Source organism: Mastomys coucha, unplaced genomic scaffold (genome assembly GCF_008632895.1).
Source record: "Mastomys coucha isolate ucsf_1 unplaced genomic scaffold, UCSF_Mcou_1 pScaffold21, whole genome shotgun sequence".
In the NCBI taxonomy this organism is placed as follows: domain Eukaryota; kingdom Metazoa; phylum Chordata; class Mammalia; order Rodentia; family Muridae; genus Mastomys; species Mastomys coucha.
The window spans coordinates 60,601,220-60,624,945 of NW_022196904.1; the positions used below are offsets into that span (position 1 = coordinate 60,601,220).

The following is a 23,726-nucleotide window of genomic DNA, read 5'->3' on the forward strand; positions in this document are numbered from 1 at the left end:
AGGAGAGCTGAAGGACCAAGGACAGAGAAAATGAATCTTATCTCAAGGCCTGGAGAAGGCACTACACTTGGTGACCCTGTAGGAAGAGCTTTCATGTTTTTACCATAATGTGGCCCTGTAAGGACCATCTGCTTCTCACACTTACAGTTGCCCTGGAAGAGGCAATTATAAAACTGATGAGCTTCTGTCTCTAGTAGGTGAAGTTTCCTGTCTGCTATTCCAGTGCTTCAGCCTATAGTGATGGGACACACCCTTCTATACCTTCTAACACTTTGAAGTCTTCCCATGCCTCAAATCAAATAGTTGACTCTCAAGGGAGACTTCAGAAGATACTACTCCTCCTTTAATATAACTCAGGCACCAAAGGCTATGACACTGAGGCCATATCCACAGGAGAGAGAGAGAGAGAGAGAGAGAGAGAGAGAGAGAGAGAGAGAGAGAGAGAGAGAGAGAGAGAGAGAGAGAGAGAGAGAGAGAGAGAGAGAGAAAGAGAGAGAGAGAGAGAGAGAGAGAGAGAGAGAGAGGTGAATGAGACACCAATAGGCATTCTCAATGTTGTATTATTAAAACACAATGAAGATCTTTGAGTCCCTAAATACTAACTGCTGAATTACTATATCCAGCAGGCGAATCAGAAGAAAAGCTGTAACTCACACTGGCAAATGATTTAGATTTCTGGAAGAAGAAATAGATGGAAGGACAATGTGCCACAACCACCAAGACCCCGGAGGGTAAGTTAAGTGATTAGGAGCACCGATTCGGGAAGTTTAACACGCCCACATGGGCTCAGAGAAAAATGGAGAAACAGCAGCAGCAATCACCAAAGCCTAAGCAAAAGTAGAGATCTCTGGACTGGGGAGATGGTAATTTTCTGGTAAGAAGAGATGAGCCTGAGACAGGATTAAGGCTACAAATCTAACAAAACTGAGTAAAGACACACAACAAGACATGCTCAGGAAGCTCCTAGACATTCAGCAAAGATGACACTGGATTTGTTGCAGGGTCTCCTCTTTTGATTGCTACACCATCATCCATGTTCAATGATACTTATGGCAGGGATGCCAAGGACTAGACTTTTTCATCCTGGTATTTCAAGCTCAGCTGTCACAAGATGAACTGTGGCATCTGGGACTGCTGTACCTCAACCTTGCACTTCCCTCTGCATGGCCTTGCTTGCTCATCTCTTATAGGCGCCAATCCCAAGAACACCACTCAGTGCAATACCTGAAAGCAAATTCCCATCTCAGGAGAACAAGGAAACCTGGCCTACAGTTCTGAATGCAAGGCTTCCAGAATCCCTAAACCGAAACAAAGCCCCCAACTTTCCCCTTAAACCTCTATACTCCTAAACCAGTGGTGTTTTCTGATGGAGACACAGGATTTATGAGTAGGGAAGAGATATTATATAGGCCTTGTGCTTGGATATAACTTTGTAATCTGAAAGGCAGTAAAACTGCATGCAATAAAAGCTAAAGGTAGTCAAATAAAAAGTCCTGTGAGGGCCTGGCGATGGTGGCACACACCTTTAATCTAGCACTTGGGAGGCAGAGGCAGGCAGATTTCTGAGTTCGAGGCCAGCCTGGTCTACAGAGTGAGTTCCAGGACAGCCAGGGCTACACAGAGAAACCCTGTTTCGAAAAAAAAGAAAGAAAGAAAGAAAGAAAAAACAAAACAAAGAAAACCCAAAAGTCCTGTGAGAAAAGTTTTGACTACAAAAAAACATAAATACTAAAATTTTCATTCAGTACAAAATAAAATGTTTTGGAAAAGGTGAGAACTAATAGTGTCTCCTACTTATACTGTCATTCTGACAGAATGCCACAAGACATCTTCATGCGACCTAAATAAATGAAGATCAACAGGAGTGCAAACCATGAACTTCAGTGAGAATGCAGAGTTCTAGAGCAAGAGTAGATTACTGGACATAAGATTGCTTTGTTGAAATTAAAAGGCTGTGAGACCTGTAAGGATATAGGGGGATATGGAAGCAGGTGCTATGAAAGTAAAGTTGTTTGTTAATTTTTGTTCTGGTAAGGGGAGTGGAAATTAACTTTAACAGCTAATGGAGGGAGAACAATCCAAAATGACTCTTCTGTCAAATTGCCAGAGAGAATGAAGAATAGCAAAATAACCAACCAACCAGTAAAAAACAACAACAGAAAAATATAAAAAGGAGTAGAAATGAGGTTATATAAGTTGGCTAAATGAAATAGTCATTATATATAATGTAGACAGATATAATTCCCTCAGAAATGTCAGATTGGGTTGAAAACAGAATTTAGCTATATGCACTAGAGTCATAGCTGAGACAAGATGAAATGTAAGGAAGAAGCACAGGAGGAAGGTTTCCTCCATGATTGTGCCTGATAACAAAAGTAAAGTAAGAAACATTCAAATTCAAAAAGAATCTGGACACAGATTCTAATTCTTTCAGAAATGTCTATAAAAGATATGATATTATGGTAAAAGGAATAACTCATTAAGAATGTTTGGTAGTCACGGAATATTGAATAATATGGCAGCCCAATATGACAAGTTATATGGTAAGAACAACAATAACTGATTATAATTCTGCTGGGACTATTTCATCAATCATTTTCTGAACTGTATAGACTAAGCAAACCTTGGTAAACATGGACATACTGAATTTGAGCATAATGGTCAATTGTCTGGACTGCACACAAGACAAAAATACATGCAAGCATGCGAATACATGCAAGTGTGTGTATACACCACACTAGAGAATTAAGATCTTACCTTGTGATCATGAAGCATTTGTAGAAGTTAATAGGTATTTTAAAATACATAAAAACCTAAATAAAAATTTAAGAGTAGAACTTTTATAGGCTGTTTTTCTGATCTTGCTCAAGTAAAACTAGAGATGGATATAAAAATCTGACAAATATTTCATAAAGTTAAGAAGTATCCTTTTAAGCAATCTTTGGGCCAGGCAGTGGTAGCAGACGCTTTTAATCCCAGCACTTGGGAGGCAGAGGCAGGTGGATTTCGGAGTTCGAGGACAGCCTGGTCTACAGAGTGAGTTCCAGGACTGCCAGGGCTATACAGAGAAATCCTGTCTTGAAAACAAACAAACAAACAAACAAATAATCCTCGCATCAAAGAAGAAAATTAAAGTTATAAATTAGTGTCTGGGGAACCAGCTTAGAGGTTAAGAGCACTGGCTAGTCTTTCTTGTAGAAGACTTGTGTTTGGTTCCCAGAGCCAACAACCCCCTGTAGCTCCAGTTCCAAGAAATCTGATGACTCTGGCTCCACAGTGCCTGGAGAAATGCACACCTCACCCCCAGACACAAACATACACACATGATTAATTTAAAAATTAAATAATATTTTTAAATGTCTAATGAGAATTAAAATGTAACTAAATAAAGCAGGATTGTAGAGGACAAAATTAATAAAAACAAAAAGTGAAGACTGGAAAGCAAATGTAAAAAGAGATAAAGTTAAAACTGTATTCTTTGACAAAGTGTTAATGAACTACATATAACCCTGTAGAACTTGATTAAGGAGAAAGAGAAAGAAACTAAAATAAACACAACATTAATATGGAAAATATAATCCCAGGTGAAGAGAAAATAAGAATATTTATGGTGGGTATTATATGAAACTGTTCTAGACATAATTGTAAATATACAGAGGCAGTGGGTGAATTTTGACTAGAAACACAAATGCTTAAAATTATTTTAAAAAATAGAGGGGAAATATGAACAGATCTACTCTTGCAGAGTGATTAGAAGTTCAAAGGTCTCTCAGTGAAAAGGCACCAGACCTTAATACTCCACAGATGATGCTGTAGTCTTTTAAGAATTCAGTTTCAGTGTCATAGAAACTCTGTATCACCAGGAAAAAAATGAAAGGTATTAAAAGTACTTGTGAATGTACCTCCTAAAGGTAGTGCAAAACCTGGTGACTAATTTCAGTAAGGAGCTATAAGCAGAGGACGGTCATAGATCCCATAACAATGTCAGACTAGGTAGATGACCATGGTTCCATAAGATTCAAGTGGAGCTGAAAAGTTCCCATGGTCTAGTGACATCATAGCTGTCCTCACATTATAAAGCAAAGCATGACTTCTGGGTTTTCTGACATGCTATAAATGAACCTGGGCTACCAGTTGTGTGAAGTGTAACAGTACAATTATGAACTGGGCATAGTGTTTGGATATGGACACTAAGCAACTATGCTGCTGGTTTATGGTTTTACTAGACTATGTATCTTGTCATTATCTTTAAGTATACCCCTTACCAAAAAGGTTCCTGGAAAATTTCAGTGAGTTCTAAGAGCCATTATCACCTAACAACTCTTTAATTGAAAACTTTTTATACAATATATTTGATTATATTTTTCCATTCCCTATTTACTTCTAAATCTTCCCATTTTCCCTTCCCATCCAGCTTTGTTTTTTCTCTTTCTCTTAAAGAAAAAGAGACAAAACCAAAACAACAAAATTCAAGAAACACATCAAACAACAAAAACACAAAAGTGAAAATCAAAATAAACAAGCAAAAGACAGAGAAGACAAAAAGGTGCCCAAACAAATAAAAAGGAGATAACAACTGCCCCCACAAACAACAACAGCAATAACAAAACAACACAGGGGTTCATTTTGTGTAGGACAAAACTACTCTCAGATGTGGTGCCTCTCCTAAGGTGCGGTTAATATACCTAGTAAGACTCTATTGGAGAAAACTGAGTTTTCCTTTGGCAGTGAGTATCAATTGCAGATAATTCCTTGGTTAAAGGTTGGAGCCCATGCCCATTTTCCCTCTCCGTGCTAGGACCCCATCTACCTTGAACCTAAGCAGGCCTTGTATATGCTGCCACAGTCTCTGTGAGTTTATATGTGCATCAATCCTGTCGTATCTGGAAAGAACACTGTTTATTTGGAGTCATCTACCACCTCTGCTCTTACAATCTACCCACTGCCTCTTCCTCATGGATCCCTGATTCTTAAGGTGAGGGCCTTGATGAAGACATCCCATTTAGAAATCCGTGCTTCAAAGTTTCTCACTCTCTGCATTTTTTTTCTACTCATGGATCTCCATTTGTTCTCAAAATCTCCTTTTCTGATGTGGGCTGAGTGAGGCATTGAACTATAGGTATAACAAAATGTCATTAAGAACCATTTAATTATTATGTTCTTTAGCAGAGTAATAGGATTAGGTTTTCCTCTAGATCCATGACCTATTTAGCCTCAAGGTCTTACCCTCTCTATCAGTATCAGATATGGGCTCCATATCACGGAGAGGGTCTTAAATCCAATCACAAATTCATTGGTTACTTCCATAATGTTTGTGCCAATGCAGCACTAGTTTGTCTTGCAGGCAGGTCACTGTTGTAGGTTGCAGGTTGATGTACCTGGGAGATATTGATGATTATCTATCTTTTCTGGAAGCATGCGGAGTACCTTTCAGTACTGTGAATGCTAGTTAGTAGGGGTGAAATTTCTAATTAGGTACCTGCTCAACTTCTCTGCTAACAACACACTTTTAAGGTAATGTTTTGTTACTAAGCAATACATGAATATATTAACAAACTAAACCCATTGGGATCTGTAAAATGTAAGCATGTTATAGGGCCACCAGATAAGACTTATTACTAGTATACAAGAGTGTATGCTAACCATTATAGCTAGGTATATGTATACATATTAGCTAATTATAATATGTAAAAATAATGGACAGATCTTCTGATTGGTTGTAATTTAGGTGACGGTGGTTAGTGGGTGCTAAAAGTCAGGTTTCTGGCAGCTTGGAGATTTCAGTGGTTGGAAGGAATTAAGAGTAGACATGGCTGTGGGAATGAAATAATCTAACATTAGGCCAAGACTGTAGGTCTTTGTGTTTATTGATTGATTTCCTGGTTTTTAAGAATGTTTCTGTTTTAAAAACGCTTTGAGGAATCCATATAATGTATTTTAATATATTCATCCTTCCATTCCTCTAAGATCCACCCTTGCTTCCCTACCCACATTGAAAACACACACACACACACACACACACACACACACACACACAAAGAGAGAGAGAGAGAGAGAGAAAGAGAGAGAGAGACAGGGAGAGAGAGAGAGAAAGAGAGAGAGAGACAGAGAGAGAGAGACAGAGAGAGAGAGACAGAGAGAGAGAGAGAGAGAGAGAGAGAGAGAGTTCAATGTCTGCTGTCCATATATTCTTCTACAAATGTCCATTCATTGGAACATCATCAATCTGCCAGCAACCTACCCTTAAAGAAAAACCACTGTCCCTCTCCCAGGAGCTATCAATTTCCAATACTCCTCAACCCAGTTCCTCCCTTCAGGCTGAGACTTTTTGTTTCTGCCTTGAGATTTCACAGGCCATGCACATAATAAGTAATGGTTGAGAAGTATTCTTTGAAAATGTTCACCATTGTACTTTTTTATTTTGTAGGATGCAGCTGAAGAGGGAAGTGGTAAATAAGAAGCATGGACAGGAATTGCACTAGGTGCCCTGAGGACAGTGCAATGTAGCATTTTAATGAGCATGGTGTTAATATAGGGACACACATTTGTATTTCATCAGTAGATGTCATTTATTCCTTGGTCAAAGAGCAGGAAACAATACATTTAAAGGGAATTTTGCAACTTAGAGAATATGGTGGTTTAAATTGGTTGCAAATAGCCACTTCAAATGCTGATAGATTTCACCGATAGGACAAGACCTCTTAGTAATTTTAGGCCCCCTCACAAGCCTATAGAGGTAGTTATCGTTTTATAGGTCATTGGAATGGTTTTGCTGGTGGTAATGCCAGAGGCCCAGATACAAATGCTGGGAAGATATCTGTGACCCCTGATTTTCTCACCTGTCTTAGCTAGACACTTATCTGCAGGGTGCACCATCTCTGAGTGAAAAATCTTCTAACCTCATCAAGGGGAGGCATTTTCTTTCCTAGTGAGCACTGCTCTATTTGAGTCCCTGGGAATCCTATGGTACCCCAATGGTGTTAGAGCAAGGAGGAGCTTTCTGGTTAGGTTTTTGTCACAGGCGGCCTTTGACCTTATTCTGAGGATGCTTTCTGCTTCATCCATGTGTGGCATAGCCTGAGAGGTACTTTAAAGGATTTCCCTTTGGTTTACCTTGAGAAAGTGGAGTCTCTAGTCCACTTCTGGAGTCTTGACAGCCTGACACCTTTCCTCTAATCAGGAGAGTCATCTTTGACTACAGGAGAACAACAGTGTAGAGCTCTGTCTAAAAGATTCTGCTAAGGAAATTTAAACAAAGCAAATCACGGGCACCTCAGATGCAGGACTCTGTTACTTAAGTCGGAATGATGGCTATTAGGTCAGTGACTGTAAGTCTATCCTATAAACACAGATTATAAGATTTAAACAGGGGCTTTGCCTCACACAACAATGATGTCAGCAGCCAATGGTGGGAGCTGCCCTGCCATTTCTGTTTTATCATTTAAAGAGACAGTATCCAGCCTTCTAGTCTATATCTATCACATAGACATATTGATTTCCTTTCTAGAGAAACACATATTTCTTCCCTCATGCTGAAAAGATAAATCTGACAGATTTAATCAAATGTAGTTGTTCGCAATATAGAAATGTATGTAGTACCTCATGTGCAAGCAAAACACAGTAGCTCCTCAGGGAAGAATTCTGCGCACTGGATTTTGTACTTGTAGAAAAAAGTTGTAGTAGCATACACGTCTAGAAATATGTGTACATACATACACACGCAGAGGCAGTAATAAAAACTAAGTGTAATGTTAATATTCTTTAAGATACTGTGTTTGTTTATAGTACCATCAAATGTTCATTTATTTAACATTTCTACTGAAACTGGGCTCTTGGGCTGAGGATATGGCTCAGTTGGCCAAGTGCTTGCCAAGCATGTGTGGTTCTTTAGTTCAATCCCTGGCCCCCATAAAACCAATGTACTTGTACATTACATGTACAATAAGGTGAGAGCAGGAGACTAGCAGTTCAAGGTTATCCTCAACTAATCATTGAGTCAAGGCCTGGGATAGAGAAGACCCTCTCTAAATCAAAGGAAAACAACTACCATCAAATAAACAAAACAAAACACAATTATTAAAAGCTACCACCCCAAACTATTTCCAGCTTCTTTAATGTATCTGAGAGTCAGTAGTAACGTGCACGAGTAGTCGATAATGAATGTTTTCCCAAGATGTAACCTGGCTTTCAGAAGAACATTATGAAAATGTGACATGGGATCCTAACGTGTCACCATGCCTCTTATCCATCCAGCTCCTCTCCTCGTTGAGTTCAGTCCTCGCCTGTGATTTGAACAAGTACAGTGTAGAACAGTTTCATTATTTCCCTTAACAACTCTTGAGTGGCTCTTATTATAGTTTTCAACACATCTGAGGAGAGCTAAGACTTTTTCCTTCAGAATGTAGATGGATATTAAAGCTGATGACATTAGGATGATATTTGGGAGTCTGTAGGACAGAGACTCATACTGAACAGGCTTTGGTGCTTTTTATCTCTTTCATTGATTAGTTTGGTCCCTATCATTTTAGGCAGGGTTGGTCTTAAGTGGGAACTTTATATACATCTGAGTCTCCTTTTCTACAAAGTATAGATGTGATTGCATATTCAGTAGAATTTTCCATTTTGGATGCCTCATGTTTGCATCTACTAGCAATCTCCTGCCTTAGCATCTTGGCACATATCTTGTGCCAGCTAATTTTAAAGGTAAAATTAAAAAAATATATATTAAAACCAGACAGAATCTATATCATGAATAGAAGTGTGGAGAAGCCACCCAAAGCCTTTATTTTGCATTTCATCATCTAGCAAGCTCCATATTTTCGCATTTTATTCTCATAACTTTGATATTATATTAAGATATGTGATTTAAGAAGAACCATATATTAGAAAGAAACATGTTATAGAAAAATAATGCATATATAGTGACTTACTGTGTGGAAACGGTTATAATTGGTTTCATTGAACAAAAGCAGGAATTTCCCTTTTAAGATGGGAGGTTTAGAAGTCTAACCACAGTATGCTGACATTGTAATTTCTAAGTCTCTAAAACACACACACACACATACACACAATCATTATGTCTTGTCAGTCAATTATCCTATAAAGAATTATTGAGGTTCTACCAACCACTTCGGCTGGAAATTGAGCATCCGAACTCAGTACCTGTTCTCATGTTCCATCTAGACAAGGTCCTACTGAGAAGTACACTCTCTGCTCTCTGAGTAGGTCCTGCCGAGAAGTACACTCTCACTCTCTGAGTGAGAGCAGAGAGTGTGGACACAGCACAGATGATCCACAGGTGCCTTGCCAGAAGAGTTTTGTTGTTCTCTCTTTAGGAGAGGCTGACATTTACATTTTAAGAGGAAATCGATGAAGAAGTTAAGGTAAAAGTAAGAGATGTCTGCAGAATGGGTGGGCTCATTCTTTTAGATAATCTGATGCCTTCTTTAACCTCCAGCCGTGAACTCAGTAACTAAACATTGGTCTCAATTTCTGCTTGCCTGGTAAAGTTTGAAATTTTAGCCCCAAATGAAAGGCCTTTCTGACCCAGAGAATACATGATTCCTTCCTGAAAGAATATTTGTGATTCTCCAAACCCCAGCTGCAAGACAATGTGGAGGCACAAAATATGACTTGGAAGATGACTTAAACAAAGTGCTCAGACAGTAAACTAGCCCTTCCCTGCCCTGTGTGGACCACCTATATATAACCCAGAGCAGGATTCTGAAGCAATATTCTGCAAACTTACCAAGTTTTTTTTTCTTCCTTCCTTCCTTTCCTCCCTCCCTCCCCCACTCCTTCCTTCCTTCCTTCCTTCCTTCCTTCCTTCCTTCCTTCCTTCCTCAGTTCTCATTTACAAAAGAAGCAATTCATTTTGTAGGACATTTCAAACTGGCAAGTGGCCAGCAACAATTTGTACCAAAGCCAGGTGCAAAAGTTACCGTGAAACACAAAGTGCAAGAATATTCTGGAAGGAGGAAAACAAAAAGGAAGATTATTCATCTTCCCATATGGCTTTTTAAAAAGCTACTTACAATTACTTGCCGTTTACAGGCATTTCTGTAAAGTTTCTTTATTGAGAAGGCAGAAGATGGAGGTATTCATGAGAGATCCACAAGGGGCTGAAGCGATTACAAGTGACAGTGGGGTCTAGCCAATTGTTTGCAAGTCTTGGGATGATAGAGATACTGCTAACCAGAAGAGTGAGAGGCTGGTCTCGTTTGCTTCTCCAGAGAGGGGATTTGAAAAAGCTCAACAATGATGAAAGCTGCCACTCATGTCAAATGTAAGCAGTCCTAGCTCAGCGATGCCTCTGACTGGAGCAGGTGGATACCTCACAGAAATCTCAACATCAACAGTTTGCTCACTGTCTCACAGTCATGGGAATGCATTTCAAAAGAAAGGAAGGTGTGTGGGAGCCCTCACCAAGTACTTATATAGGGATTCTCAACCTTCCTAACATTGTCACCTCTTAACATAGTTCCTCATGCTGGGGTGACTCCCCCAACCATAAAATTATTTTTGTTGCTATTTGTAGCTGTAATTCTACAGGTATTTTGTAGCCGTAATTTTGCTGTAATGGGTCATAATATAATTATCTGATAAACAGGATATCTGATATGGGACCCCTCTGAAACACTTGTTGATAGACATTGATGTATACATATATAATTTCACATATTACACAACTTTCCAGTGTGCCATGTGACCAAGTCCTTGGTGTCATGTGATTAAATTATGTAAGGCAGCCAGGCATTCAGGTGCTAATTGTGACCCCAGTGTTTCCACGTTCCATTCCACAGTTGCCAAGCAAAGTCCTTCTCACACAGCTCTAGCTATACTATCGACAATTTATCCATCTGATTATTGATATTTTATAGTCATTAACAACCCCAACTCCGGCACCATTAAGTAAATTCCATCTTCTATCTTAAAAAGAAGAAGTTGTCATAATTCTCATTTTGGGGGTTGGTGTTCCACTTAGGAAGTAATTCTCAGAACTTTCTCAAATTTCTCTGTAGCTGTCTTCAACCTAATTCAAAACATGATATTTCCTTCAGCCCTCACCAACCCTGGAAAACAACAGACCTAGGTTTATCCTTAGCTTGGCCTCTTCTAGATATTTGACCTTAGAGAAGTCTCTAGCACATTTAAGCCCAGATTTAGAAATTAAGTCTGTGAAGAAGAGTGACTTCTAGGACAGAGGAAGCCACTCCAGGGTGTTCAGTTTAGTAAAATTCTACTCTGACAGAGTGATATCCATCGCTCTCTGAAGTACCCAGTCTTCCCAGGATTAGGTACTTGGCTAGTTCACTATGCAGCTAGTAATTCAGAGATAATCATGTTACCAAGATGCCATTTAATCTCTGTTTGGCATATCTTGAGTTTTCATCTTCATTAATAGAACCATCAAAGTGCAGGACAGAACAGTGAGTGATTCCTGGGGTGGAAGCTGCAACTTGCATGGGGAGCCTCTGGTTGCCAGATGGCAGGTGCTAATCTTCTTGCTGCAGGGATGGGGGGGGGCTAAGCTTTCCTGGCCCCCAGCCAATGGGACTTGCTCTCCCCTCTGATTATACAACAGTCTTGGGGCTGGTATCTGCTCTTCACTGCCTGCTTAAAGGTTCTGGGGGAATGGATGCCTATTGAAAGGAAGCAATTGCTTTCTGGTCTCCCTATGAGAGGGATCCTTAATGGTATCCTTGCTGCCTCCGCTCCAGGCTATTGGAGCATAAAGATCCCTAGCTTGATCTTATGCTAGCATGATAAGGGCAAGGATGTAAGCCTGGGAATCAGGGAAAATGTGGCCTTGTACTCAAACTCCACCAGTTAACTACTGTGTTAATTAGTTTCTTTTCCTAGAATGAAATAAGAAGGATTTTTTTTTTTTAAGCTCAGTCTTAGAGGAATCCAGACAGCTTTGCACCAATTCTATTGAGGGTGCCTGGCTGCTTCACTCATGGGACAGGGCATCAGAGCAGTGAAGTACTTTTGAGAAGGAGAGATCATGTGACACACAAGAGACCAGAATGAGAAAAGGAGACCATCCTGATGTCCTTCGAGAAGAGGAGACCATCCTGATGTCCCTCTAGGCTCCACTTCTTCTCTTCTCTTCTTCTCATATATTTCATCCTCACTGCAGTTTCCTCCCTCTCCTCCCTCCAGTCTCTCCCCACCTTTCCTCTCCCCAATACCCATCCCTGCCCCACCTTTCCTCAGGCAAGAGCAGACCTCCCAGAGATATCAACCAAATATGACACAACAAGCCACAATAAGACCAGGCACATATCATCCCATCGCAGCGGGATGAAGCAACTCAGTAAAAGGAACAGGGTCCTGTAAGCAGGCCAAAGAGTCAATGACATTGGCTCCACTTCTTAAAGCCCACCACAGCCCACCATCACCCCATTGAAGACAGGCTCACAACACAAACCAGCATGTTCATAATAGTCAACAGTAACTACATGAATGGATGTTGTTCCTTTCTCTCTTTGAGCTTCATATTCCCTATTTGCATCATGATATTACTTTGATTATATCATCATGATGATTATGCCCCAGACTGGTCAAGAAGGTAGCCAAATGAAGACCATTCCATGGACCCCTGGTTCAGCTGTGCTACCAGGAGAGGCAAGAGGAGCTCTTTCTCAGGCACTTTTGGACTCTGAGAGCATGTATCCCACGGTTGTATGTGATCCTGAGGATGGAGACTCATGATTGGTAAGATGGATTCTGAGATGTCTTAGGGATGACTACTCAATTTCATGCATTAGTTTGAAGGAGTGTGTCTAAAACTCAAAACCTATTCTGATGGCTAGTACTAAATGTCAGCCTAACAGAATCTAGAATTACATGGTAGAGGGCCTCTTGATATACCCATGGTTTATTAACTTGATTGGGTAAATTGAGAGGGTAAGGCACATCTAAATAGGTGGTACTATCCCTGGGCTGGAATCCCAGATTGTTTAACATGGAGAAAGGGAGTCAAGCATTCATTCATCTGTGGCTCTTTGCTTCTTTGTTCTTTATTATGTGACTAACTGCTGAAAGGTTCTTGCCACCATGAATTCTGACAATGATGGGCTGGATCAGTCGTCTCTGAGTAGACATAAACATTTTCCTCCCTTAAGTTGCTTTCGTCAGAGTATGTTATTACAGCAACAGAAAAAGAAACCTAGGTACTTATGTGAGGTAAGAGGAAAATAAAAGAAAACAGAAGAGAGTCAGTGCTACATGCACATCCAGGATGAGGAAATCCTGGTTTTTAAGGATGTGCACAGATTGAAGGTTTATCATTCTTTAGCAACTCTGGTGCTTATGGGCTGAGAAAGATAGGAAACGGGGGAAGGGAAGGGAATGGGTCGGACAAATAAACCAAAGGCTGCCTAACAATCATGTACTATGGTAAGGAGTACACAGTCCATACTGTGCTGTCCCTGGATCAAAAGGAAAAACAGGAATACTAGTGAGGAGGAATCCAAAGAGGAGGCTCTAATTTACAGAAGTGTAGTGAGGGGGAGGGCTTCAAGCTCAGGGAACCACAACTGGTACCTGTTGTCTGGGGTGTAACTCCCACTCTTGTTTTTCTCTTTCCTCTGGGTAGAAAGAAGTCTTAGGATCAACATGAGGCTGGAATGAAGCACACAGCCTGAGAGCCTCAGTTCATCATGTCTAAACGATCGATCTCTCTCCCTCTCCCTCTCCCTCTCCCCGTCCCTGTCCCTCTCCCTCTCCCTCTCCCTTTCCCTCTCCCTCTCACCCCCTCTCATTTTTCAAGACAGGGTTTCTCTATGTAACAGCTCTGGCTGTCCTGGAACTCGATCTGTAGACCAGGCTGGCCTAGAACTTACAGAGATCCAACTGCCTCTGCCTCCCAAGCACCGAGATTAAAGGTGTGCACCACCACTCCTGTTTTTTTTTTTTTTTTAAATGGTTTGGATTTTTATTATATTCATTGATGTTTTGCCTGAATGTCTATCTGTGTGAGTATGTATGTTTCCTAGGACTGCAGTTACAGACAGGTGTGAGCTGTCATGTGGATGCTGGAAATTGATGCCTGAACTCTTAATCTTTCAGACTCTGGTTGCCTGAAGACATTTCCCCAGCTTTTTCTTATTTCTCATAGCACACAGTTAAAAAATATTTATAACTTTCTTTATTTGGGACTTGATTCCCATGGATCCCTCAGAAGGTGTGATTTACCTTCTTGTTCAATCACTTGACAAGTTTCTGAATTCCCAGATGTTTGGCCCTGCAATGAAGTGTAGCCATGCTTGCAACCAATGGGAACTATGTAGGAGGGCAGGGAGACACTGCAGTGTAAGAAAGGACCACAGGACTCCCAACACTTCAGAGTCTCCAAGAAATTACCAGTATCCAGTGAGACACACTTTGTAGTATCCATTTGCTGATTTATGGTTTTAACTATGGGTGTAGGTTTATTGGAATGATGGCTTTGTCACCATGACGTTGATAACTATCACCAAATACAATGAAGAAGAAAGTTTCCACCAAATGACGTCACCCACAAAGGCCTTGTCTTGTTGGAACAAAAAAACAATAAAATAAGCAGACAAAAACAAAGAGCACAGCTGGAGGAAGAAAGAATGATCTACTCATTTCTCAGTTTAGAAACTAAACCTTGGGAGAACATTGAAGATAAGAATCTTTTGGAAACTTCTGGGCCAAGAGGCTAAATGTAGTTACTCTTCTGTTTACATGAATACCTCCTCTCTCTCTCTCTCTCTCTCTCTCTCTCTCTCTCTCTCTCTCTCTCTCTCTCTCTCTCTCTCTCTCTCTGTGTGTGTGTGTGTGTGTGTGTGTGTGTATGTGTGACATACACACACACACACATTCTTTTTCCCTCTCTTCTTCCTTTTCTTTCTTCTTGGTTGACCTACAAGTTGCCTCATCTGAGTGGTTGGTTCTGGGATGAGGGAAGATGCTGGCCATACCAATTCAGTGCTTCCTTGGCATGCTGGTTAATGTTATGGTGAAAGAAGACTTCTCAGTTCTAGAATAGCCACACAGAGTCCATAACTGATGATAACAAGATCCTGACTCAGAAGGAACTTCTGAATAGAGCAAACAGAAGGGCACAGAGCAGGAAAAATGGCGAATTATCTATATGACATGGCTGAATGCCTGGATTCAGTGATGCCTACTGCTAGAATGCTCCAGATTCCTCTCTGATAAAAACTAGTTTGTTTCTCCTTTTGGTTTTAGTTGGTTTGAGTTGACTTTTTATCACTTTCTAATGAAAGATTTATGAATAATATTCTATGCTAGGGACACAAACACAGACATACTAGCGTATGCATATAGCCATTAAACATTTAGAACATGCTTGCTTTATAGAAGGGATAGCCTCTGACAGCAAAAACACATGAGAGATACCTTTATATTATTTCAGGTAAAGAAAATCAATCTCTTTGAAAATTTAAGAATATTTGCCACATCGGGTAGCTGAGTTTGTATGTGTATATTCATATTTATGTATGCATATGCATAAGGTTTGACAATAAATTGCATTTATTGATATAGGGGATATGCTTTTGTTTTAATGACAAAAGCTAATGTGGCCTTATGTTAGGTCACATGTATCTCATACTACCACCAGACAGAAGTAACTTGTGAGTTCTCTGCCAATATTTTTATTTGCAACTACATTTGCCCCACGGCTGGAAGAACTTCTTTCACAGCCATAGGCTGATTTCTCTGACCTTAGACAATCTGCTTAAGCTCTCTGTGTTTTTCAGTTTTTATTAGTAAAATGGAGATAAGAATAGTAAATACTTCAACCAGTTGTTACTAAGTAATAAAGAAGGAAATGCATGCCAGCGACCTAGCATAAGTGGCAGAGCCATGGTGAAGGCTGTGATCAACCTTGCTATTGCTAGTACTCTTCTTATGGAGGGCTCTTCACCAATAGTGTGGAGCCCTTGCATTCACACAGGGCTCCATTTACACATGTGGAAAATTAAGTTAACAGGGCACACAGTCACATTCTCAAGTATTCAAGTCACCCACCCTTATCCCTACTTGCGGCCAACGATAGTGGAAAATGTTTTTTTTTTTTTTCCCCCTTCAAAGATGTCTTTTCAACAACAACCTCTGAATCCAGTAGCACATATGAGTGCCTGGGAAACACATTTGTTTCTGCCAAAGAGTTAAAAAAACACTTAAAAAAAAACCCATAAATATGGTCTGGTCTTCTTGAATGCCTTTAATGAAGATGGTAAGCATCACAATTTAAAACTCCGGTTACAGCTGTTATCCTTGTGAGCAGACCTAATTACAGGAGATGGGATGGTTTTTTGACAAGCTTCTCTCTTTAACTTCACATATCCCTTGAACTCCAAAAAAGGAAAGTCTGAAGAAAATCCACTTTCCTATGACACTGGCCATTTATAATATTTTTTTTTAATGAAAAACAATGTGTTCCATGCTGCTGACATGCACAGAATGTTGTCTCTGAAACATCTAAAATTTTCTTTGTTTATCTTTTTTTTTTTGTGGAAGCCATGCTTTTCAAATGCTAAAATTATCTATAGGAAGATCTTCCTTTACATAGGAAAATTCTTTTGAATTAACAGCTATACAGTCCTTAATAGCAACATATGATTCTTTACAACCTTGTGTAGAACCTGAAAAGGACTTGAATTGCTAATTTCTCTCAAGGTTTGCTGGCAGTGTTTCTGTAAACGTTAAATCTGTGTGTTGCTTTATCCAGTTCTGAAAAATGCACCTTTATCAAGCGTTCACGAATGGGGATGACATTAGAGAACAGATTTCTTTAATTTTACAGGTGAAACATTTAAACATTTTTTTTTTCATAACAAAACAAAAACAAAGGCAACGTGTAGGAAACCAAGCTTCTTTCCTTAAACTCAGATTTTGTCGCCCAGAATCTGGAAGATTCTCAGTCTACATTTTTCTCTTCTCTTTAAGCTTCCATCACTGACTTCTGATGTTTTAACATTAAACAAATGAAGTTCTTCATTTTACATCATTGATTGACCGATCTATTCCCCACCATTGATGTATGGAAAATATTTATTTCTTTGTTGTTCACTGGAATTTAAGACAACTTCCAAAGCTTCAGTTGATAAGTTTAACAACCATAATTATAGATCCTGGGCATTATAGAAAGATGAACCATTGGTTTTAGGTTTGTAAATATCAAAAACATTTTTTAAAACTGGGGATGTGTGTTGCTGGTGAGATGGAGTATTGGATAAAGGTACTTGCTACCAAGCTTGCCCACCTGATCTACATGAGATTCCCTGGGATCTATGTGGTGGAATAAGAAAATCAGGTCCTGCAAATTATTCCCTGACCTGCCTATGTGCAACATGGTATACATGCCCCACCTCCTCTAAATAAATGCTGCACAATTTTTAAGTAAACAAAAGATAAGGAGTTAACTCTTACTAGTGTCTAGGAAGTGTCCTGTGTTCTTAAGTGTCACTAGAAGGTGTATTAGAATACTCTTCATTTGTTGACATGCATAAGTGTTGGTAACCAGTCAGTTCTAGAGAAAGGAGCCTTGGGAAGGCTATCCCCCTGAGCTTCTTAGTTTTTTTTTTCTTTTAGTTTAAAGACAGGGTCTCTTGTATTTTGCCTGGTCTTGAAGTTATAACCACAGATGACCTTGATCTTTTTGCTTCCACCCTTGGAGTATGGGGATTATAGGCTTATATTGTCATGTCTTGTTTTATGTGGCACCAGGGATCTGACCTAGGGCCTAGTATATGCTGGAGAAACCCTCCACTGACTGCACTATATTCCCCCACCTCTCCGACAACACTTGTGACTTCCAAGCAGTTCTCCAGAATGAAGCTCAAACTTTAAATTTAGATTCAGCAGATGCTGTGCAATGATCGAAACACTAAGTACCCCTGGGTAATGCTTTTCATCCCCCAGATCCACCTTCTACTTGCCCATTCTGTTCATGTGTCTGTCTCTCCCATCATCCTCCTGGCCTCTGCTGGGCATGGTCATTTGTCGTCTGTTGTTTTTATGGGTGAGGCTGAGTTGCTGTGAGTTCTGTGGTGGAATCTATCAGGCAGGTCTCTGTGAATCTTTCAGCATTCAAGCCTGAACAGAGCATAGTCAGATCCTACTTTTACAGTGATGCTCATTGTAATACCTGCCCAATCTTAAAACCTCATCCTGAGGTTTCGCTTTCTAGAGCATCACAATAAATCTACGACATCCTCTTCTAACTCCCTGCTCTCATATACTTGTCAGTAAACTTTTAGTTCAAAACTCCAGAAGCGTTACATAAACTCATCATACAAATACATGCCTTTGGGATAGAAGGATGAGGGATGTTGTCTTAGCACATTGTCTCGCAACTACATTTGAAACTGCATTTTATTTTTAATTTTTGTCATACCAAGGATTGATGATTGAACATAGGACGTCAAGAATGCAAGGCAAGTGCCCCCCTATTGAATACCAACCCTGGGCGGGTATGTTCCCTTTCAATAGATAGCTTTGGATAATGGCTTAAGGATAATGTTGGTGAGTCTTGAGAGATGAACAGATCCGTAAGTTTCATTAGAAGTTTCTTTTGTAAATTTTGTGGTTATAACTTGGTGCATTCTTGAGAAACTGACTACCTAGAAATGATGGCTGGACATCCAGAAGCCATTACTGAAGGAGAGGGCTCACAGAGCTGTGAGGGATCAAACTAAGCCTCCATGCTGTTCCCTGGAGGGTGGTTCAGATATTGAAGAAGCGTGGGAGCATTCAGTAGTCAGTGGCTTCTGCATGGTATTTGCATTCAGGGAACTTTGAAAAGGTTACATTTCTGTTCTATGTTCATATTTACTTTGTGTTAAGGTTATAGGATGTCTTTGGCGATCTTACTGTTGCTATTTTTATGAACTCCAAATCAGTGTTCAAGTGGAATAGAGTGAAATTTTGAGCTCCAGCGACAATAACCATATTTGATGTTCCCGTAACATTCAAGCTGTAGTATGTCTGAGAGTCAGAAAAAAAACTTGTTCTTTGCCTCAAACTCTACAGAAAGAAAGAAACTCTTTGGTTATACATTTCAGAGATTCTTTTCCCCCTTTATACTTAACAGCAAAGTCAAATGTAGATCTAACCTGCTTTAAGCAGCCTTGGCAAAATATCAAATATTTACCTGGTTTTTGAGAGGGAGGAAAACCATAACTTTTCACGAACCCACATCCTTTCCATGACTTATAGATGTAAGCCGTGTATTAGTGTGGCTTTTGATCTTGGGGGCCTGCTGAATACAGGTTCTGTGCAGGAAGTGGGAGGAAAATATGAAATTGGAATATTGTTCTGACCCATGTTCTTGTGTGATCCTGCATGGGTAGAATGTTACATAAAAGAATTCTGCTTATAAAGACTTTATTCCTCTCTTTTAAAGCAGCAAAATTTTATATGGTGATTTTGGCAAAATGGTCTGAGGGTATTCAAAATCAACCTCCCAAATCGTGTAATAAGTAGCTTAAAGAGATCTATACTCAGCTCTCTTCTAGTCATGTTTAATCACAAAGGAACTGTGTCTATGCTGTATATGCATATGTATATGATATATATATTCTATGTATATATATGTATGTATGTCTCATTTTTCTCTCTACCAATTGATCTACTATCTATCTACATGTTTTTGATTCACTCTGTTTCAACATGTAGACTAGATTATATATTCTTTTACAGATAGAGCTTAGGCTCTCAAGAAATAAATACCTGTTCACCATGACATATATTTATATTCTAGACATCTTGTTAGTGACCATATGCTGAGGTGAGCTGGGAAGTTCTTATGGTAATTTTTTTGATGGATGCTGAATTTGAACCTCGGTTTAAGTGAGTCATTGACCATTCCCTCTGTATCTTTTGTCCCATCAATTTCCATCATACTAGAGTTGGGGGTGGGGCAGATCATTCTTAGAAAGGGTGATACCCTACAAACCAGGCAAAAATAAGGCTTCCAGCAGATGATACATGTAAGTGCATGGGTCTGGTCAATGACAGTTAATGGAAATCTCTTCATGGAGACTAGAGCATTGTTTATCACTGCTTGCGCCTCCCTTTGGGATCAAAGATATATCAGATGACACTTAGGACAATGGTGAGTGACCAGCAGCAGGACTGGTAACTGTACATGGTGGAAATGCATCTTATTCTCTAAGGTGGTCACCAAGTTGTGATAGTCTCAACCTCACATCCTGGATTACCCCTTGAACTGCTGGGCCATTTTATCTGAGTGTTGCCTATCTGACTCATTGTAGACCAAATTCTCTCTGTCTGTCAAGTGAGAAACTGCCTCAAGTCAGGGCCAGCTCTAGCAAGTCTGACTACCTGGAAAAGCTCTACCTTGTGTCTTTAGGTGTCATGTTATTATATAACATAACTTTACCTCTAAGAGTTACAGTGAGACTTAAGTCCTCCATAGAATCCTGGGATGGACATTATAGCAGACCTGTTTTTCTCTTGGCATTGTGTAAACTGATTAGTTTCCATGCAATTCAGACATTCCATACATGTTTTATTGAGCACATGGTACATGCTTAGTGGTTGGACTGAGGCTAGGAACTAGTGGGGAATGAGAAAGACACTGTGACGGGGACAGGCAAGCAGGATGGAATGCCAGTTAGACAGTGATATGATGAAAAACCAGCTGTAGCTTAAACGTCCAGGTTAAATTTGTTTATGTCAGATTACTTGAGCTTCATCCTACCTTCATAAGTCTAGATAGTTCTGAAATATTGTGAAAGTCTGTGATCTCACGCGACCATCACCTATGAAATATAGGAGTTTATCCGGATGATTTCAAAGAACTCTTATAACCCTAAACAAAAGTGTTGTCATGTTATTCCAACAGCTAACCTTGATCAGTGGCTGAATCTGTGCCAAGCAATGGGCAGAGGACTCTCCATTTCATTTAATAAATTATTATTGTGGATTTTCTGTGTCAACTTGAAGACAAAAACCCTTGAGCATGGCTGTGGGTAGTGCTAGTGTAGAATCTTGACAGGACTTTCCTTAATTCACCCCAACCCCTTTCATGTGTGTGTATGTGTGTGCATGCATGTGTATGTGTGTGCATGCATGTGTATGTGTGTGCATGCATGTGTATGTGTGTCCCATGCATGTGTATGTGTGTGTGTGTGTGTGTGTGTGTGTGTGTGTGTGCACCTGTATGTTGAGGGGCAGGTGTGCTTTTCCATGGACATCTATGTGAAGTGTAGACATTGAAGTTCAGGGGTCTTCCTCTATGGTTCTTTACCTTATTTTTGAGATAGAGTCTCTCCCTGAACCCTAACCTCACGATTTTAGATATACTAGATGGCCAGTAAGCTCCTCAGACCTTGTCCCCATTCCTCTCTGCTTCAGTCCAAGCCTGGGATTATAGATGCATGCCACTATGCCTGGCTTTAATATGGGTGTTGGAAATGTGAACTCAGGTCTTCATGCTTGTATGACAGCCAGTTTATCTGCTGAGCTATCTCTCCAGGCCTTAGTCTACATGTTTTGTTCACCTTTTTTGGAGAGTGGCTTGCATTACATTTATAATCATCTGTGTTATGCTATCATGGGAGTAATGATAGTCAAGGATTTTATATGCTCAACTTTATCTAGGAACTAGGAACTTGCTTTGTGTAGCTATTTGCCCCTGTGATCCACGGAAATCAATACTAATATGCACATTTTACAGGGGACAAAACTGAGTCTTCATATTTATGACCAAGGTAGTCTATGTTACCCAGTCAGTAACTGGACAAGATAAGTTTAGAACCCATGTCAGTCTAATTCCAGACTTCAGGTGACCAGTAGCTGGACAGCATTAACTTAGAACTTTCCTCCAAGAATTCCTTTCTAATAGGCAAGGTGAACATGTTAGTTTAAATTCAATTCTATAGGGATTTAAACGCTCCTGATATCACTTTAACATTGTTAGTCAATACATTGAAAAGTCTCTTCAAACAGCAAGGAGCTAGAAAGAACAAAATGTCATATACTCATGATAAACGCTTCGCAGTTTATAACTGGGTCCGTGAGGAGGCAGATGGTATGGCCCAGAGAAAAGAGCTTGAGGCTGGTCTGGCTTTAGATGTGGCCCCACAGGCAGCTGCGTAGCTGGTGCCCTTCCCCTCCCTAAGCCATAGGGTTTTTATGTTAAAGAGTGGGGTAAAAATATTTACCTTGTGTTAGAGAGGTGCCTTGGTGGGTCACACTTAAGCCCTTGAAGCTTAAGTGTGAGGACCTATGTTTGAATCACCATAGATATATGAAACTGCATTCACGGTGTGAGTGTATCTAATATCAGTGCTCCTGTGGGAGATCAGAGGTGAACACAGGAGAATCCATAGGAGCTCCAGGCCTGACATACACCTGTGCTGTTTCTCTGTCTCTCCTCATCCTCACGTACACACTGTTCACTTTGTACATGTATCTTAGGGTTTCTATTGCTGTGACTGAAGAGCAAGTTGCAGAGGGAAGGGTTTATTTGGTTTATACTTCCATATTGTTGTTGATCATTGAAGGAAGTCAGGACAGGGACTCAGGAGGGGCAGGAACCTGGAGGCAGGAGCTGATGCAGAGGCCATGGGAAAGTGCTATTTAATTCCCATGGCTTGATCAGCCTGCTTTCTTTTCTTTCTTTTTTTTTTAAAGATTTATTTATTTATTATATTTAAGTACACTGTTGCTATCTTCAGACACACCAGGAGAGGGTGTCAGATCTCATTACAGGTGGTTGTGAGCCACCATGTGGTTGCTGAGATCTGAACTCAGGACCTTCGGAAGAGCAGTCAGTGCTCTTACCCACTGAGCCATCTCACCAGCCCAATCAGCCTGCTTTCTTATAGAACCTAGAACCACCAGCCTAGGGATGGCATCACCGACATGGGCTGAGCACCCCAATCCCCATCAATCACGAATTAAGAAAATACCCTACAGCCAGATGTTATGGAGGTATATATATATGTTCAATTAAAGTTTCTTCCTTTCAGATGACTCTAGTTTATGTGTCAAGTTGACATAAGACTACTCAGCACAACATGCATACACAAGTGTAAATTACTACCTTGAAGTGATATTAGAAAGACTGTAGACCATAAATCACACATGTCCATTCAGTGGGAAGTGAGTACCACATGGCTGCCACCCAGTGAGCGGCAGGAAATCTTTTCAGCAGTAGTCAGTCTTGTCCTCTTATGCCTAGAAATCAGCATCCCACCTTCCTGCAGCTGTTCAATACAACTATTGCCCAGAGGCTGGGCCTCTGTGCAGGTGTCACCAGTTTCAGATTAGCAGATCTCCCTCTGTGTGACTTCATCTCATTCCTTCTGTGGGCCAAATGTCACCCTTCTACCTCAGGGCCTTTGAACCTCTATCTTTGGCTAAAAAACAACCAAACCAAACCAACCCAAACCCAAACCAAACCCAAACCAAACCAAACCCAACTCAATCCAACCGAACCCAAGCCAAAACCAAACAACTCTTCAATCCTTCTATTCTCTTTCTTAAGGCCTCAATTTAAATGTCATTGCCTATAGGTTGTTATCTCTGAAGATCCCCAAATACTAGCCTCTCTTCTGTCTTCCTAGCATTCTCTCATTTGAGAGACTCCCCCGAGGACTGTTGATGCCCTCCATGCATCCCTGAGCATCTGCCTTCATCACACATCTGCACCACACATCTACATCCTATGCTCAGCTCTTGGTGTAGGGTAT

The 23,726-nt window shown here is 40.3% G+C and overlaps 1 long non-coding RNA gene across 11 annotated transcripts in view; it reads left to right on the top strand.

Moving 5' to 3' along the window:
• The window catches only part of LOC116102385, a 181,734-nt gene that overhangs the window by 83,453 nt on the left and 74,555 nt on the right, over positions 1-23,726 (top strand). For all 11 annotated transcript variants that reach the window (XR_004123131.1, XR_004123134.1, XR_004123125.1 and 8 more), the window contains one exon: positions 624-731. This is a non-coding gene — a long non-coding RNA (uncharacterized LOC116102385). The remainder of the gene's footprint in view (positions 1-623; positions 732-23,726) is intronic.